This window comes from Sycon ciliatum, chromosome 12 (assembly GCF_964019385.1).
Source record: "Sycon ciliatum chromosome 12, ocSycCili1.1, whole genome shotgun sequence".
Lineage (NCBI taxonomy): Eukaryota > Metazoa > Porifera > Calcarea > Leucosolenida > Sycettidae > Sycon > Sycon ciliatum.
The window spans coordinates 25,301,291-25,319,553 of NC_088654.1; the positions used below are offsets into that span (position 1 = coordinate 25,301,291).

Sequence of the window (18,263 nt, forward strand, 5' to 3'; positions counted from 1 at the left end):
GCTGCTGTGCCACCGTACTCAACCTCGACTGTCGGCTTCTCTGCTTCTAGCAGTGGCAGTCGGATCAAGTGACGACGATTGCGGCGAACAGTAGAGTGACCAGACTCAACGAGGTAAGAACGATTGGACACTTGCTCTACTATCTTGCCCTCCCGTTCGAGATCGGTGATGAATACACGGTCATGAAGCTGTAGAGTCGCGAGAGGCTTAGCTGCATTTTTTTTTTTTTTTTTTTTTTTACAAAAAAACCACAAACCATTTGATGGCACAAAGCAGCAAGCATGCCGTTGGTTGTAGTGCAACTTCTGCTGTTCCTGGGACTGAGTTTCCGATTCCAGAATACTAGGGAGATCTGGCCATTTCGGTTCCAGCTGTTCAGTCGTTGCAGGTAGACCGGTACGGAGCTGGCGGCCATACAACAGCTGACATGGGGCATAGCCGTTGCTCAGCGGTGTCGTGCGGAAAGCCAAGAGTGCATCTTGCAGGCTTTCGGCCTTCCGCAGGAGATTCTTGGCGGTGCGAACTGCACGTTCCGCTTCGCCATTCGACTGAGGATACCGTGGACTGGAAGTGCGATGGGTGATGTCGTTTGCTGTGCAGAACTCAGTAAACGCTTCGCTGGCAAACTGAGGACCGTTGTCTGTAACCAAGGTGGACGGGAAACCATGCTCGGCACAGATGCGGTGCAGATGCTTGATGACAGCAATCGAGGTTGTGGCAGTCAGCGGTACGACATCGAGGTAACGCGAGAGATAGTCAACAATGACGAGGTAAGTCGTGCCGTTGAATTCCATCAGATCTGCACCAACCGTGTGCCACGGCAGTGTTGGGCGTTGGACGGGTTGCAGTGGTTCGGTCGACTGGACGCGGTGTTTGGTGCACACTTCACACGTAGCGACCATCGTGTCGATTTGCCTTGACAAGCCTGGCCACCAAATGGAATGGCGGGCGCGAGACTTGCACTTCGTTGCACCTTGATGTCCCTCGTGGAGCTTCTCGAGCATCTCAGGCTGCAGAGAGGGTGGCATGACAATGCGGAAGCCATGGTACAGCACACCTTGCTCACAGGACAGTAACTGGCGTTCATGGAAGTATGGGCGCACAGTGTCGTCGACATCACGTGGGTTGCACGGCCATCCGTGTTGGACGAAGTGGAGGACTTGCTTGAGCGTCTCATCTTGTGTGGTGGCGTCAGCAATGTCACGGGCTTTACCATCCGACACGATCTCGCCGATGTAAGATGCGAGGTTGACGCTGATCTTGTCTTGGAGACTAGGCGTGTCGTCACAGGCGAGCGGAGCGCGAGACAGAGCATCGGCAACAACTAGCTCTTTGCCAGGGACATACACAGCGGCTGGATTGTACGTGAGCAGGCGCATCGAATCCCACTTCTGACACCATGTAGTGGTTCTACAAACGCACCAAAGACATCTTGTAACTAGCTTCGTTACTACAAATCACAAGTGTGTGGGAATACAGAGAACGACAGAGAGATCAAAGGAAAAGCCAGGCAGGCAAGTACAGCTAAAGTGCGTACGGTACAACTGGCATGTCGCACAGCGCGGCCGGATGAATGCATACATGTTACATAAAAGGATACAATGACAAACAGTGGGATGTGCATCCACAACTACAACATTTGGCGCCCAACTATCTCTCGACGCGGAGTTCTGCCTCCGCAGCTCACGACCCTGAGATGTGTGTTGCTCCCGTCACTGCTGGACTGTCCTGGTTTATTCGTCACCCCTGTCCGTGTTCGAACGTTCGTCGTGGAGCTGTGTCGTCGTGCTGTGTCGTCGTGCTGTATCGTCGTCCGGTGTCCCGTCGTCGTCGTCGTCGTCCCGTCGTCGTCGTCTACTCAATTCGATCAAGCTGACGCCCTCCGCTGAGCTGTGTTCAAGTGTCGCTGTGCGTCCGCCGTTTCGTTGTCCTGATACGAGTGGAGTATCAGCTTCGCAGTTGGCTTCCTGCTGCTCCGAAGTCGTGTGCTGGCTGGGAATGCGCCGCCTTTCTTCTCTCCATATCTCTCTTCTTTTCTTTGTTTTCCGGTGAGTGTTTATGTGTGTGCATGCGTGCGTGCATACGGGAGTTTGTTTGAATTGCTACTTGTGTTGGGAACTGGCGTCTGATCATGGTGAACCACGGTTGGTTCTCCTTGTGGCAGTCCACATCGAAGGCAACGAACGTCCGATCAGGGTGAGCCCCGGTTCATTGCTGGGAGCTAGACTCGCTGCTTGTTTGTCGTTGCCATGTATATATTTTATTTATTTTTGTTTTTTCGGTGACAGTCATGGGTTTGGCTGGCGTTGTGTGGATGGGCAGGGCTCATCGGTTTTTAGGCTTAGGTTTAGCCTGTGTTTTTTTGTGTGTGCGTGGCTAGACAGCAATGCAGTGTTTCTTCTCTTCTCTTTAACATTCACCTCTCTTTCTTTCTTCTGGCTTTGGTTGCCCTGTTTTATTCTGGGGAGCTACATGCGTTGGTCCTGTGGCTACTTTTGCTGTTTGCGGCTGCGTCTCTCTATGCGTTGGTCCTGTGGCTACTTTTGCTGTTTGCGGTTGCGTCTCTCTGCGTATTGTGTTTTATTTGGTCATACCGAGGACGGTATGTGTTTTTTTGGTCGGGATATTGTGGTAGATTTGGTGTCACGTGTTTGTTTCGTCTTGGTCGCTGTGGACACGCGTCATTGGTTGGTGGTGTTGTGCGCATGCGCGAAACTGTGTGAGCTAGTCTTTGGTCTGTCGTCTTGTCAAGATGTAGTCGTTTTCCGTGTTCTTGGTTATTCGTCAATAAAAGAGTGTAAAAAGGCAGTCCAGTTGGTGGCGGTTGAGCTGATGCAGTGATGGAGAAGTAATGGTAGACTTACAACTACAACAACTACACTCTTCATTTCCAGAGCTGTGTACGAATCGATGTCGACTATATTCAGTCGTTCCAACCCGCGACCTCCATTATGCCGTGAAACGAGTCGCTCAAGCACATCCACACGCTTCGCATTTTCTCGGCAGGAGAATCCTCCCAGCATTCTACAACGGCTTCGACGAGGTCCCTGCGATTCCCCTAGGCCACAACGGAGACGTCCGACTGGAGTAGAGAGAGGCGAAGAAAGCCAGGTCGTCGACATTCCGATCCGGAGTCTGCGCTGGTTGCACAACGACTCAAATGTTTCATCTTTCCGTGCGAGCTGAACCGATTTATGTTGTCACGCTGCGTATGGGGCCGCGCACCGCAAGTACGAGCCTGGCCAGTTTCAGGGCAGCGAGTGCAGCGTGAGTCGTGACTCCGTGCTCCAGGCGCGAGCTCCACTTCGTCACAGTGTCAGTTTCGAGCAAGTTAGTGCTATTTTTTTGTCATTTGACTCGTGAGTTCCTGTCGGCAACGTCCTCGCACGCATGGCTTCCGTAGAGAATCTGTTCGACATCAACCAAACCTACATCACATGAATGTGGGCTGTCTATGACAGCCTTTGGTGCGGTTCGTTGAGCAGGTTCTTGCTCAAAAACACCGTTGAAAAAAAGTCACGAAGTTTTTGTATACGGAGGAAGTACACACACACGCACACACATGCATACGCACACACACACACACACACACACACACACACACACACACACACACACACACACACACACACACCTTTGACCTTTGACGCCCCATCTCCAGTGGAGATGATAGGCTACTGAGTTGGGCAGTACTTGATGTGACGCTTCAAATCGCCACTTCTCCTAAACGCTCTGCCGCATGCGCAGTGAAAGTCCTTCGGTGCCGGGGGAGGAAGACGATGTTGATGGACCCACCTGCGCCATTCCGGGCGATCTTGCGCGAGCCGATACCACTCGGACTCCGGAACATCCAGTGAGCGCAGATCACCGACAATCGTTTCTCGCCAACGCTTCTTTGGCCCATGCCGTGGTCTGGTTGCCTCGAGCTCCCCAAACAACACTTGTTGAGGAATCCGTGCCGCGTCCATACGGGCAACATGACCCAGCCAACGCAGACGGTACTCACGCAGGAGAGTGCCAATGTCTTCAGGAAGACGCGCTCTCTGGGCTAGATCACACACACACACACACACACACACACACACACACACACACACACACACACACACACACACACACACACACACTACTGTACTGTACTGTACTGTACTGTACTGTACTGTACTGTACTTGCTCACTGCCAAAACTAGTCACCTGGGTCACCCCGGGAGAGGGGAGAGGGGTTGGAAGATTGTTGGTTTGCGCATTGGAGAAGTGTTGGAGCTAGGTGTCAGGTCGCCAAATGTCTCCGTACTCCTTTGTCAGTTTTGGGCCATTTTGTCGCACTCGCTGACTGTATAAGATCTGGTTACGTTGGTGGACACTTAGTCATAACTCGTAACATGTTGTCCTCCTTTTTCACTCTAAAAAATAATAATAACTGCATTTACCCCTGCCCCAGTGAAGGTAATGCTTGCTACTAGTGTGGGTGGCTCAATCAGAGTTCAGTGCTGCCAACCTGCTCGGTCTGATTTGCGTACTCGGGCGGCTGAATTTCCGTATTTTCCAGAGTTTTTGCGTGCTACCAAATTGTTTTAATCCCACGATTTATAATGTATTTTTGCGAAAAGAATGAATATTTAAAGGGGAAGTAAAGGCTGAAATCAAATTTTCACCAGTTTAGTTGTAGTCATCAGGGTGCTGAGTCGAATGGAATACTGTTTTAGCGTGTACTTGGCAATTTTATGTGCTCTGCATACATGTACATGCACAGGTAAAGTATGTAGTGATGTGTAAAACTGGTTCATAGTCAGCAGATCCATACTTCTCAGTTTTCCCGTACAATTTCGGTCAATTTCCGTACAAATACGGAAAATTTGGCAGCACTGAGAGTTGGTCTGATATAAGCTTCACTAGCACCATTGATTACACAAGAGTTAATCTAGCCAGAAGTAGTCCATGGTTAACAGGCATGTATACTTCAAAAAGAAAATATCTGAACCCTGGAACAAACAAAGGTTGCAGGTACAGGTGTAGGAGTTGCATTTTAATAGAAAGTATATTTTTCGCAGTAAAAGAGTATTTATTTGTAGAGCTTGTGTTGATACAGATTCCTAGGTTCAAACCCCAAGATGGGCAGTTAGTTACATTTTTTTCTCTCCTTGCGTATTTTGTATCTGCATGTTATTACCCTTTCCGACAGTCGCTCGTGAGTAATGTATGAGTCGTGTATGGCTAAACCCGTATTTACCCGTATGACTGCTGCTAGTGTTATTGTTCTAGAACATTAGCATAATTTAACCAATCACAGTTCACAGCTCTGGAATATTCTAGAATTTCGTCGGCGACCGGTTTATATAGATTGCTCATTGGTTGATGACCTAAAGAACATGGCTGCCGTTCGCCGTGTGTTTTGTCTTCTTGCATTGTTCTTATCTTGTGCTTTTTCACTTCTTATCTTTACTTGCCGAGTGTGCAACTAATAATTCTGTCCTAACGAGTATTCGTGAAACCACAAAGTGAGTGCTTTGTTTGAGTGTGTGAAATTGTCTCCGACGGCCAGCTATTACATTGGTGGCAGCGGTGGGATTCGAACCCACGCCTCCGGCGAGACTGGAGGGGCCAGCTATTACACAGGCACACATACGCACACATACACATTGAAGAAGTCATTTACCGTAAAAGTTCGTAGATAAGTACCTGCCCAAAATAAATACCCCCTTCATCCCTTTGATTCTGTCTGTTGAAGTCTAGTTCAGCCCGATAAACATACTGCCCAAAATAAGTACCGGTATGGTTCACAGATGCAGCGCTTAGCATGTACATTTTCTTTTTATGAAAATTACTTCTCCACTACACACAAGTCGGGTCCGAAAGTTAGTTCGTGCCCGAAAGTTAGTACCCGCCCGAAAGTTAGTACCCGCCCAAAAGTTAGTACCCGCCTGAAAGTACCCGCCCGAAAGTTAGTACCTGCCCGAAAATTAGTACCCACCCGAAAGTTAGTACCCACCCGAAAGTTAGTACCCACCCAAAAGTTAGTACCCACCCGAAAGTTAGTACCCACCCGAAAGTTAGTACCCACCCGAAAGTTAGAACCCACCCGAAAGTTAGTACCCGCCCGAAAGTTAGTACGGGTGCGACCACTAAATTCGAAAGTAAGTACAGGTAGACTCCCTCTAATTCGAATACGGTATAATTCGAACATTCCGTGTAATTCGAACTTTTTCTTCGTACCGATCTCCTGCAAGTCACTTCAAGTCGAATTCGAATGCGTCATTCGAAGGACGAAACGTGCGCCGATTGGAAAATTCAAACTCAGTCTTCGTACAGAAGAGTAGTTTGCAGTACAGTGACTATGTCCTTGGAACGCTTATTTCGAAGTGAGATGGAGGTATTATACAGTCTGTATCGGCTATAGAGTGACCGGATATAAGAATATATCGGCTACAGTGATATTGGTACGAAATATCAAAAGCAAAACGTATTTTATCCTGTACAAATATCACTATAACCAATATTATCGGATGTAATGATATATCGGATATTATGATGGCAACATAGAATCAAAACATGCATAACACACTACATTATAATGGGCTATAGTGATAACTTTAAAATACATGTTGCAATAATATCAAAGGCCCTATTTTTTTACTTTCTTCACGCTGCTTATTTTGGTAGTGACACATGTACATGTACATGTACATAACAGAATTTTTTATGGAAATGCGGGCACTGTCAACTATGCAGCATGCTCATTTGTCAAAACGCCATGCTGGAAGTATTCCCTTGCCTTTCATGTGTCGCTCGAAAAAAATCGATCGTATCGCATATAGTGATGCATCGGTTATAGTGATAAAATCACGGAAATCAAAAGGGTACGCTATAGCCGATACAGACTGTAATTGTAATTCGGAGTTCATTCTTTTGTCCTTCTCTAGCCTAGAGTAGCTCAAAAATCGATCCCTGGTCCGCTGCAGGATCGACAGTAGCGTTCAAGAAGCCCACCTTCTCTCGAAATTTGATTCAAGCCTGTGGGAGGCAAAGTGCAAAGATTTGATTGAAGACGACTTCTTCCAGGTGGCTGACTCCGTTCGCGGATCTCAGTGGCCTTTCATGCAGCGCCAGCTCGCGCGCAGAGATGCTATGCGCCGCTTTTTTATTTTTTATTTATTTTATTTTTTTACTATGTTCACATACCCAACTCATAAATAATACAGAAGACAATGGTACTGAGACAAGGACAAACGTGACAACTACTGAGAAGGGGCTGCACCGAGGTGCAGCAGTGATGGTGGGGCATTGATGGCTCTGCCGACCTGAGGTCTCGGCATCACGGCCAGAAACACGCACCAAAAACAAAAGATAGAGCGGTAAGGGTCAGGAAAAATAAGAATAAAGCAAGGGCAAGCAACAGCTTCCGTTCCTCAGAACGACGTGCTGCTGTCCAACGGCCTTTCATGATGCGGATTAGGCGGCGCTGTTCTTTTCCTTGAAATTGTTTCAGGACAGCTGCAGTGCCCGGCAACTTCTTTACTAGAAGATCAAGATATCATCTTTGCGTTAATCCATTGTTTTATTATAAAATGGCCTGGTGCATTGTACATGACCACCTATGTTTCGTTGATGCGAATAAAACGTGCGAAAATAATCACCACGCGATTTCGAGCATTTTGACATACATATCAGTGCATTGGGCTGCATTAATTAGAAGTTCCTGATAATTAGAAGTTGGGGCCTGGCAATTTGAGGTTCGAATTTTAGGGAGTCTACTTGTACATGCTTATTAACGGGCTTTTACAGTATGTGGCACCAAAGACTATTGAGCGCTTAATTCCTCACTTCATTTCCCTTATTTTCTGTGCAGATGCGCCAAAGCCAAGCTTTTTTGTTGAGATATTTCCGACAAAGGTCATCGTGAACATCTCTGCAAGCACAGGAAATTACCGTTTCTCCAAGTTCTGCTGTTACTTCACGAGGTATTCCGTATCTAACATACCAAAGTCCAACAGGCATAAGGTGACGGTTTGTAACCGTACTAGTCCCATTGTCTTCTCACCTGTTGAGGAGGATGCCAGTTACGGTAACCCGCGGCCATACTGTGTAATAAAGGACACACGTCCAGTTGACGGATATCCCACATTTATTCAAAACTTCACCACACCAGCAACAGGTAAATAATATTATTGTTCTCATTTTGTTGTTCTCAGGTCGAATTGTTGCTACTGCTAGTCCCGCATCATCTCCACATTCACCGATACTTAACACAACATGCCCATGATCCAGGTTGATATTTGGACCATTGGCTTTGCCTTGGTACAGTCAAACCTTGTTAGGACGAGCTTCAAGTGACCGAACAAGTTTTTTTACTCTTATCCGGAGTTCTTCTTATCCAGATCTGACAAAATATTTGATATACACATCATATGGATTGTTTTTATGTGAAGGTGCATACTGTGGCAAATGTAAAACATTTTTTCATAACATAACCCAGCAATAGGTAAGTACAATGTGCAATGAATTCATGAAAGCATTACATCCGCCTTGTAATATGTTTTGCCGGTACAAGAGGCATCGACTATCGTAAAAAATCTACAGCCAGCGTACCCACGGGGACTGAAAGTTCGTATTACACGCTGATTTTGTTCCAATCACGCTTGAAATTAGTTCGTCTTCGAGAAAGTTCGCCCTGCAGAGTTTGTCGTAAACCAATAATTTAGACTTGATATGATGATGCCTGGCCAACCATAGGATTGACCCGAGTTCGTACTAATGGAAAGTTCACATTATCAGTGTTCATCCTAACGAGGTTGGACTGTACATGTCCTGATGCATTTGTGTGAACCCCACTTCATTCTGTAAAAAAAACAGGTACCTTATTTTTCGTTTTAAGAATAAGCCGTACCCAGATTTTGTTGTCACGAAATACAGACATCTACCCTGTTTTTTCACGATTCATTTGCCCATCACAGTATTCGCCTTACTTACTGCTTTTTATCGGGTGTTAGTGGCCGTCGTGAGTTCCCTTCGGGAACGGATACGATAATTTACTTATTAATTTTATTTTACTGCTTTGCGGTGAACTACTGGTGTTGAAAGTGCATCTCAGTATACTCCGGAAAATAAGGTACCGACAGCACCTGAGATGAAACCAAGGACTTCTTGTGGCCATCCTTGTACAGAATAGGTTGGTGCGACAGGGAAAGCGAGAGCTCCCACGTAGGGAGCACCACACAATTCCCTTCCTTGTGCTGTAGTAACTTTAATCAATTCAAACTCTGCATGAATTACCACATCACTTATTACTTAGTATTAGGAAATTGGAGGCCACATGCCACGTACTGCTCTTTTCTCTCCGAAACTCAACACTTGCACGCCAGATACGAAAGAAGGAAAAGTGTTGAGTTTCGGAGAGAAAAGAGCAGTACGTGGCATGTGGCCTCCAATTTCCTAATACTTGGAAATTCTCCGTAAAATGACTAAACATTACCCATATCATAAGCTAAGTAATAAGTTGCAATTTCAAATTTGGACTTCACGGAGAATTTCCAAGTATTAGGAAATTGGAGGCCACATGCCACGTACTGCCCTTACTGTCATCGCTAACACAACATTAAAATGCTGTGTTAGCGATGACAGTAAGGGTTGGTTCACATATCGCCGGTACCGCCGGGAGTCATCGGGAGTGGGTCTCTTGCAACCTCTCCCGGCGCATTGCGATTATGTGAACCAGTGCAGTCGTAACAAAATCATACGGTAAAATATCGCAAGGGACCGCCGGCAAAGTTGGACAGTGCCCAACTCTTGCGATCTGCCCCGGCGCCGATCCCGTACAATTTTGACCTAAAGTGGTTTTTGAACCGTTCACGCCGGTGATCGCCGGCTGCCGGGAGCCAGACTTTGTCAAAATTTCAAACCAATACTTGTCCTAATTGTTTCTAAATTGAAGCTGGAGAGGAGGTCCGTTCGCCATTCTTGTAGTCGTTTCAAGGTGGCAAATAAGTCAGCATACCAACCCGTCCTTCTCGGATGATCTGCTTGCCCATTGTGCAACTTATGAGACAAGTACAATTGAAACAAATAAAAAATATGATGGATACATTGGCAAGTTCTTGTGACTTCATTAACGTTTGCAAGCATAATTTCGACACAATCGCTCACTAGACTGCAATAAAATGTGTAGAAGTAGTTTCATGATCTCCAGCCGTAAAAGGTAGCACCGAGTGGCCATCACCGAAAGACCTTGAACTACTGGAGAAACAAAGAATTCAAGCTTCAATTGGCAAACCTGCCGTAGCATTTGGGCTCATTCTGTACTACTTTGTAGTAGATTTGGTACTCGAACCGTATGCGCAACGGATCGGGAGCTGCTCACCACCGATGTCTAGCGATGTCTTGCGGCGCCGATTTTGCTTATGTGAACCAACCCTAAGGGGGTGATTATATGTGCAGCTCCAGCCCGGGCTGGTCGACAGGCGGGCCAGCCCGCCTGCAACGGGATCTCGGGGTTGTACACAAATCCACACAAAACCTGTGGTGCGTTTACATGGCAAGCGGGCTGGCCCGGCGAGGCGGGATCCCGCCTCGAGGCACCCGGGATCCCGGCTAGGCGGGCCAGAAAAAGCACATATAAACAGACCAGCCCGGGCCAGAGTTGTATTATTATGGTGTCGACACTGCGTGCATACTACAAAATAGGTACTTTTACCTTTTGAGGGTAGTTATAAAGAGGATTTCGGATATTGTAAAAAAATTTCTTCAGCTTTTTGTACAGCAACAAGAAGGACGTACAGTGAGCACTGTTTATTTGTTGACATGCATGATTTACATTAAAGTGGAAGGGGAACTACTTGCAAAATACTTTGATATGGACAGCTAAAAATGTGAAAAACAGGGAAAAGAAACGAGGTGATACAACACACCAAACATGTGCCACAGCGCAAAAAGAAATCAGCAGAAGAATACATTGTGTGAGAAAAAAGGTTTTTAGGTTTATAACCTGAGTATGGCTTGCAGCCCTGCGTTTCAGCCCGGGGCAGCACACTACAGTCGTAGTGTGTTTGCTGCATACTCACAACGGGCTGGCGTGTGCTCAGCGCATATAAACTCACTGCGGGCTGGCGACCAGCCCGGCCTTGCACATGTAAACATCCTTGGCGGGCTGGCCCGCTTGCTCCAGCCCGGGCTGGAGTTGCACATATAATAGGCCCCTAAGACGTTATCTCCATCCGGGTGCTAAACTTGATTGATTGTCATGTATTGTGGTAGAGAGTTTGTTGTAACTGCTCTCTGCCCTTTCTCCACCTGCTCCCAGTCCCGTGCCATCTCCACACTTACACAAGGGGACGACGATACCTACATTTGAAAGACTGTTTATTGCAAGATGACTACGGAAACACAACTAGACATGACGGACTCAATACGAAGATTGCTTTTCACACCACCGCAACACACGCATGCACCAACATGACGTACACACGACGTACACAAAATAACGTACTACAAGTGCAAGCTTGAAAACTAATCCTGAGAGCGCTGAATGTGGTATTGACAGGTCAGCGCCCAGGAGGTTTCCCATGCACACTAATCGTCGTAAAAATCTCTGCAAAGCTTGTGTTGTGTTTGGCCTGCAAGCCAAGCACATGTCCATTGTGGGGACAAGACAAAGACTGCAGATATATTTACGTCCAGCATGCACTTTTACAGATGAGAGAGAAAGAGACAATACGAGGAGAGATACTGCTGTGGCAACCACAACTACTGCCGTGGACTTGGAAATCCAGTCGAATGACTGGGGCCGGCACCCTCAGTGCGTACAGAAAGTTGCATGCACAGAGCACATGTTGATCGTTTGCGTACTCACGGCTGCATGGCTGGCACCCTAGGGCCGCTTGACCTCTGACTGGGTTTCCTCGTCCACCATAGAAGTGTTATGTACCTCCTCCCGTACATTGCCTCCTTCCACAACCTTTCCCTGCTGACCTGTATGCACCCTGTACTTACCCTCACGTACCCACCTTTTCTTGGCCTGGCTAGCTACTTGCATGACCATATTTGCCGTAGCTACCCAGGCCCTTGATCTTGCACTCCTTCTCTCAAAACTCTCTCTCCCTATCTTTCATCATGTAAACGTTCGTCTTTCTCTCCGTCTCTCGGTCTACCTAATAGATGTTGTCCTACTACATACCTGTTCCTCGTTCCCTTGTGTATGTGATTATGGCAGAAGTTTTAAAGTGTTCAACCGTAGCGTACACTACAGGTTGTGCCTTCCACAAAGCCATGGCGCTCACACTGGCCTTCCTTCTTTTGTATGTGTTAATAGCCCACACTCAAAATGTCCAGGAACCGAGTTCGAGAGAAACCCCTTTCCTAAATCTAAAACTTTCAAGAGAAACTAGTCCGATGTACAACAGTAGGATACAGTCCAATAAGCATAGTCTCCTGATGATCGCGTAAGAACTTGCGGCAAGAAAATCTAGAGGAGAGATGCACAGATTGTTTCCACTGAACCTTGTGCATGGTGGTAGCTTCGCTGAATGCAACTCTACATCCTGCTTTGTGAGATTTTACTTTCCGCTTTTGAGGCCAGAAAAGGCCAAGGAGAGTAAACTTCAAATCTGGCCAGGTTTCACTAATTTTAAAAGACATGACACGATATTACAATCATGGCAAAATGTATGTAGAAGCAGGTCAAACATCCGTATTTATCAAAATTCAAGTAGGTTTTAGCCTCAATTCGGACAAAAATTTGTCTTTCAAAAACCAGCTGGACGATTTTGAATTTTAGGGTTTTAGGCCGGCTGAAATGGGCGGCTGGGATCGTCAATTGTGCAACAAGGAAGTTGAGGCCAAAGGGAAAGATTTATTTGTCACGTGTACGCAGTGCTAGATTGCTGTTCCTGTTCCTTTTCCCTTACCTGTATTTCACCTGATGAGAAGGCTTGAAAGTATACTTGTGAAACCAAACGACTTTCAAGATGTTCGTAAAGAGCCTGAATTGTGTCCTTTTTATGAGTATTATCGCATTTTTGTCTCGGAGGAAACTGTTTATTTATTTTCTTGCGCATGCTTTGTGTATGATGTGACGTCATCGTCAGAGTCATGCCGCTACAGAATATACGGATCGCAGACCATGATCAGGAACCTTGTCTGGGGATGCTGAGAATGAAGCAAAACTCAGCTGCCCCAAAATGGCAGCCGAATGATAGAATAGGTGTACCAAGCTCTTCATGAAATTTTACTGTGGAAGCTTGAAACTGTAATTCAAAATTTGGGATGGAATCTTCAAAATTCGTCTTATCACCTTTCATTATCCACTGTTCTCTATTTGCAGCTCCACATGTAGCCCCGTCAGATATACAATTCAATTCAAGCACAGCTACAACTGTCCATATCAGCTGGTCGGCAGTGAACCCATACGAGTTAAATGGAGTACTGGTGGGCTACAACGTCACATGCTGGCAAGGTACAAACCTGATAACATATGTGCGCACTACAACAGAGAACGCGAACGTGACTGGCTTGAAATTCAACTCCATGTATAAAGTTTCAGTTGCAGCCATCTCATCAGGAGGGCTAGGTGTTTACTCTAACTACACCAATGTCACTACATCACAGAATGGTAAGTGTCGTGTTTTTTAATATTCCGGTACTGTGTGTTGTCAATTCTTTTATCAACTGCATTGATGCACATGCATTCCACAAGTCCAAATATTATTCCTTTATGCTGAATTTTCATCATCTTTCTCTCCGCTTAGGAGCTGCGTTTGCACCTTCAGCCTAGAGGGTGGTGGTTCTTGATCCACGTACACCAACATATCAACATAGATACAGACAACGGAGGCAGGAGCGTACAAAGTGAGGGGTAATAGGCCACAGCCAGAGGTGACTAGCAACACTGGTGAGACTCAAAAAACTGACTGAAGAATTCAGACAAAAAGAACAACAACAACAACAGAAGAAAAAATATCACACGCTATATTCACAAGAGGAGAAATGTTGTTGCGCAAGCAATCTTTTCTCGCCTATCTCGCTCCGCTCGGCCGACCAGAAATAATAACATTCATGCAGATACGGACAACTCAATCTAGATGAGCCTCACACAATCGTACAGAATATTTGGAAGCAAAGTTACGTTTAAAAGGAAGTTGGTTCCTCCCAACACTTGAGCTCGCTCTTTTCCCGTCAACTTGCCTTGACACTGGACTTCAAGCCCAAGTATTGTGTGCAACCCACCTTCTTTTGATTATCTCTGAAGTTTCTACAACTGACGAGAAGACAACAGTAGTAAAATAGCAATGAAAAATACTAATTGTGCACTCATAACCATGTATAAAACAATTAAAATGAAACAATGCCAGAACGTTTTCCCGTGACTATCATCCGTGGAAGATCGTCACATAGTAAGAATCACTAAAATAACCAGTTATAATTATAGCTAGAATAATATGAAAAGAAGAAGGGGTTGGTGCGACTTCGGCGATAGTAGGGGTAGAGTGTGTTGCTCCCTACATGGGAGCTCGCGGTTTTCCTGCCAACTTGAATTCTCACTTAACCGCGCGTTCCCATGTAGGGAGCAACACACTCTTCCCCCAATATGAAAAGAAGCGTGAGAATGCAGCAGCTCGCGCTTATGCATAACGCGTGTAGTGTGAACTTATTCAGTGGATCTGAGAATGGTAGCAGTACGTGAATGTGGCAGCTGTGAGTGCGTGTGGACAAACTGGTGAGTGCGTATTATTTGAAAAGTGTGAGTGCTACAACATTTTCTTTTTGCTTGCATAGCACAGGGTCACGTATACGAATATAAACAGCTTCCAACACCTGGAACTGCTTAAAGAAACGTGCGCAACAAATAACACTGAACCAGGAATCGTCAAACAACTTACGACAATCCGGACTGGACACCAAATGCTTGTAGATGGCAGACTTCCTCTTGTCGATATCAAACTCCTCCTCGTCAGTATCCTTCTCGTCCTCCACTTCCTGATCCTGCTCACCCTTGCTGTCCTCCTGACCATCCTGTTCACCCCCATCATCATCCTCCGCCTCCATCTCCTCTCGCCACCGCTTCTTTCTCTTTGACGCGTTCACTGCTGCGCCCGTACTTTCACCTGCCTCTCCTGGTCCGACCTTCTCGATTTTTCTCAGTCGTGCCTTCGCTAGTCTCTGGCTTCTCCTCAGATCCGTTTTGATCCCGAAACCACCAGTGCAGTGACATGGACAAGAACGTTAGCAAAATATCACCTAACTTGCACGTGAGCTTGGTTACCAGCGGGCGTGGGGGGGGGGGGATACTATTCAAGAGAGGGCTTTATTCCCGTAGCTATGCAGAAGACATTACTTCAGTAACGTCTGGCGCTAGCCAGGGTCCACACAGCTTTAATTTGGTATTTGTGTGTTTTTTTTGTGTCACGCCTGGCGCTCTCACGTATCTGATGGCAAAAAAAGCATAGGGATGTTATAAATTTTTCAATTCTCCTATTTTTTTTTCAGGCATATCCTGGGATTCGAACCCGCACTATTGCCCTATATGCATTCCCCCATACACTTCGCATTCATACCCATTCTTCCAAGTTGCTTCACGTTATGATCTTGCGTTTGAAAGCCCTATTTGAATATTGCGGGCAGCTGTATGTGGCCAGCTGTGTTTGATGGTACGGTACAGGAGACGGTGTCGTATTACCCTCGATCGTACTTGTCCCGTACCTATCCCCTACCGTACCGTACCATCAAAGACGGCTGGCCACAATGCATATTCAAATAGAGCTTTCAAATGCAAGATCATAATGTGAAGCAACTTGGAAGAATTAGTATGTATGCGAAGTGTATCGGGGGATGCATGCAGGGCGCGATAGTGCGGGTTCGAATCCCAGGTTATGTCTTAAAAAAAGGAATTTTTTAAAGAATTTATAACATCCCTATGCTTTTTTTGTCTAGGTCATCAAGGCAAGAAAGCATAGCGTAGGGCCCTGAGCTTCCAAGCTCTCTCGTTTTTTCACTGGCTCTTAGAGACTGGGGCACTATTCGAGATAGGGCACTGTTCAAGATTTTTTGGAATTCTTTATACTCACGATGGCACCATCGCCAATTAGTGATAAGTTTATGAGAAGGGGAGATGCTGTGGGTGAGGCTGTGGGTTATGCAGTTGGAAAGTGATTTACATCACTTTGAATTTTACAAGTATGGGAAAGGGTGAGCGCTGCAGGAGCAGATCGAGTTAATTAGCAGTGAGCAGGTTTCTTGTTTGAAATCAGGTCGGGAGGAGACGTCACGAATGCTAGCAGGGAGGGCATTGTAGTATTCTAGGGACTTGTACAGTGGGGAGTCTTTACAGCGGTCGGTTCTGGTGGGTGGGAGGCGCCAAGTGCATGTGTGTCGAAGGCTACACTGGGGCGTAACTTGAGCGGGGTGTTGAGCATGCGTATGGGTTGTGGTGCATATTGGTAATTTATGGAGTGTGCAAGAAGGGTGAGCTTTACTTTGTGACGAGAAAACTTGTGACATTGTCCGCCATTTGAGCCAATGCAGCAGTGCTGAATGATGCGGAGGAGTGAAGAGGGGGAGACGGAGGCAAATTCTGGCCGCCTTGCTCTGGATTCGCTCAAGGCGGTCACGGGCTGTGATTGAGAGCGGGGTGACAGCAATGCATGCGTATTCAATTAAAGGCATGTATACGCATGATAGGTGTTTTGTAAATAAGAGAGAGAGACAGTGACTTAGTGTGTAGAATTGATTATAGCCTAAAGAGAAAATTGAATATATTTACAGCTTTCTTCAGCACAAAGTCAAGATAGAGCTCTTATCGCGCGAGTACGGTAAATCATGCAACAGAAAGGGCCAAAAAATCAGGAGAAGCAGCATGGTAAGTGGTGAGCATGGGTGAGTGGGCAGCAAGGGAGCGCCTGAAAACAATCATACATTCCTAGCCACGACCGCTCAACTGGGCTAGAGGAAAAACCCGCCTTCCGGCCAAAAAAATATCTATGACTGTTATTACTTCCTGCAACGCCCACTGCCAGTCGGACCCAAGAATAGAGAAAACAAGAAATTGTATGTAATATACGGGGTACTGTAAATATACAAAATTTCGGCGCTGCAAAATTTCGGCACTTCACGATTTTTGACATTTCGGCGGCGATTTATTTTCGGCGTGGGGTAGAGGGCATGGTATTGCGACAGATGCTGTGAAAAATTTCATCGGCGTTTTAAATTAGGCGTTTTGGGTCGGTGCCGAATATAGCCGAAATTAAATAGCTGCCGAAAATTTGTACATTTACAGTATGTCATGATCGTAAGCCACAGACATCGGCATAGAATATCAAAATGTCCAGTGGAAGACCCCTTGAAACCGGGGTTGGTGGGCGGGCAACTTCAATTACCACGAGGAAAACAAAGACCACGATGGCAGGTTCAATGGAGTTGCGCAGAACAAGAGCAAACGCACGAAAATATTGGTGAGTGAAAAGTACGCTTTTTGCTCTCTTTCGCTCAGCCATGGAAAACAAAACTTCACCATTGTGGTCAGCAGCCTCAAAACCAAAATTGAGGCAAAAATAAGTCTGTGACAGTTCACATGTAACAGAACATAAGTGTTATCAAACATTATCATTTATCCAATATCCCGAATCGCCAAAGAAGTTGGATACGTGGAATTTGGCTGCAGATTGCATACTATTTATGCTAACCTTACTTTGACTTCATGCAGAGCTAGCTAGTAGCTACTGACTCATGTGCATGACTTGTTGGGCTAGCTAGTAGCTACTGACTCATGTGCATGACTTGTTGTCGTGTGGCTTGCAGTTCCACCAACTCCAAAGATCACATCTAACTCATCAACTCCAGCAACAATTACTGTGGTGTTTGGCGCACTGACTGGTCATTTCACAATTCATCGGTATTGCTGTCTGTACCACCGTGAAAGAGTCTCCGGGACTCCATCGCCAACAACCTCTACAACGGTTTGCAGTCAAGTCACAACCATCATACTGAAAAACCTGGAGGAGGATGCAACGTACTCCATAGAGGGGTTTGCCAACAACACTGCCATGAAGATTAGCCCACATACAATGCCATTCAGTCTCAAAACTAAACCCGAAGGTTGGTGATAAGTAGCAATGCCAGTAATGGGCTGAATGGCTTCCTCAACCATAGGATGTTACCTAAGAAATTCTGGTGGTCTGTGCCCCTTTAGAACTATCATTTGAATAGATTTTTGGTCATTACGCTAAATGTCCCTTTCAGGGATAGGGAATGGAATCAAGTGTGTCGTATTCCTCGCCCGA

The 18,263-nt window shown here is 46.1% G+C and overlaps 1 protein-coding gene across 1 annotated transcript in view; it reads left to right on the forward strand.

Annotated features, from left to right (window-relative positions):
• Positions 1 to 18,263, forward strand: part of LOC135827826 (mucin-2-like) — a 324,797-nt gene that overhangs the window by 273,251 nt on the left and 33,283 nt on the right. The window lies entirely within an intron of this gene.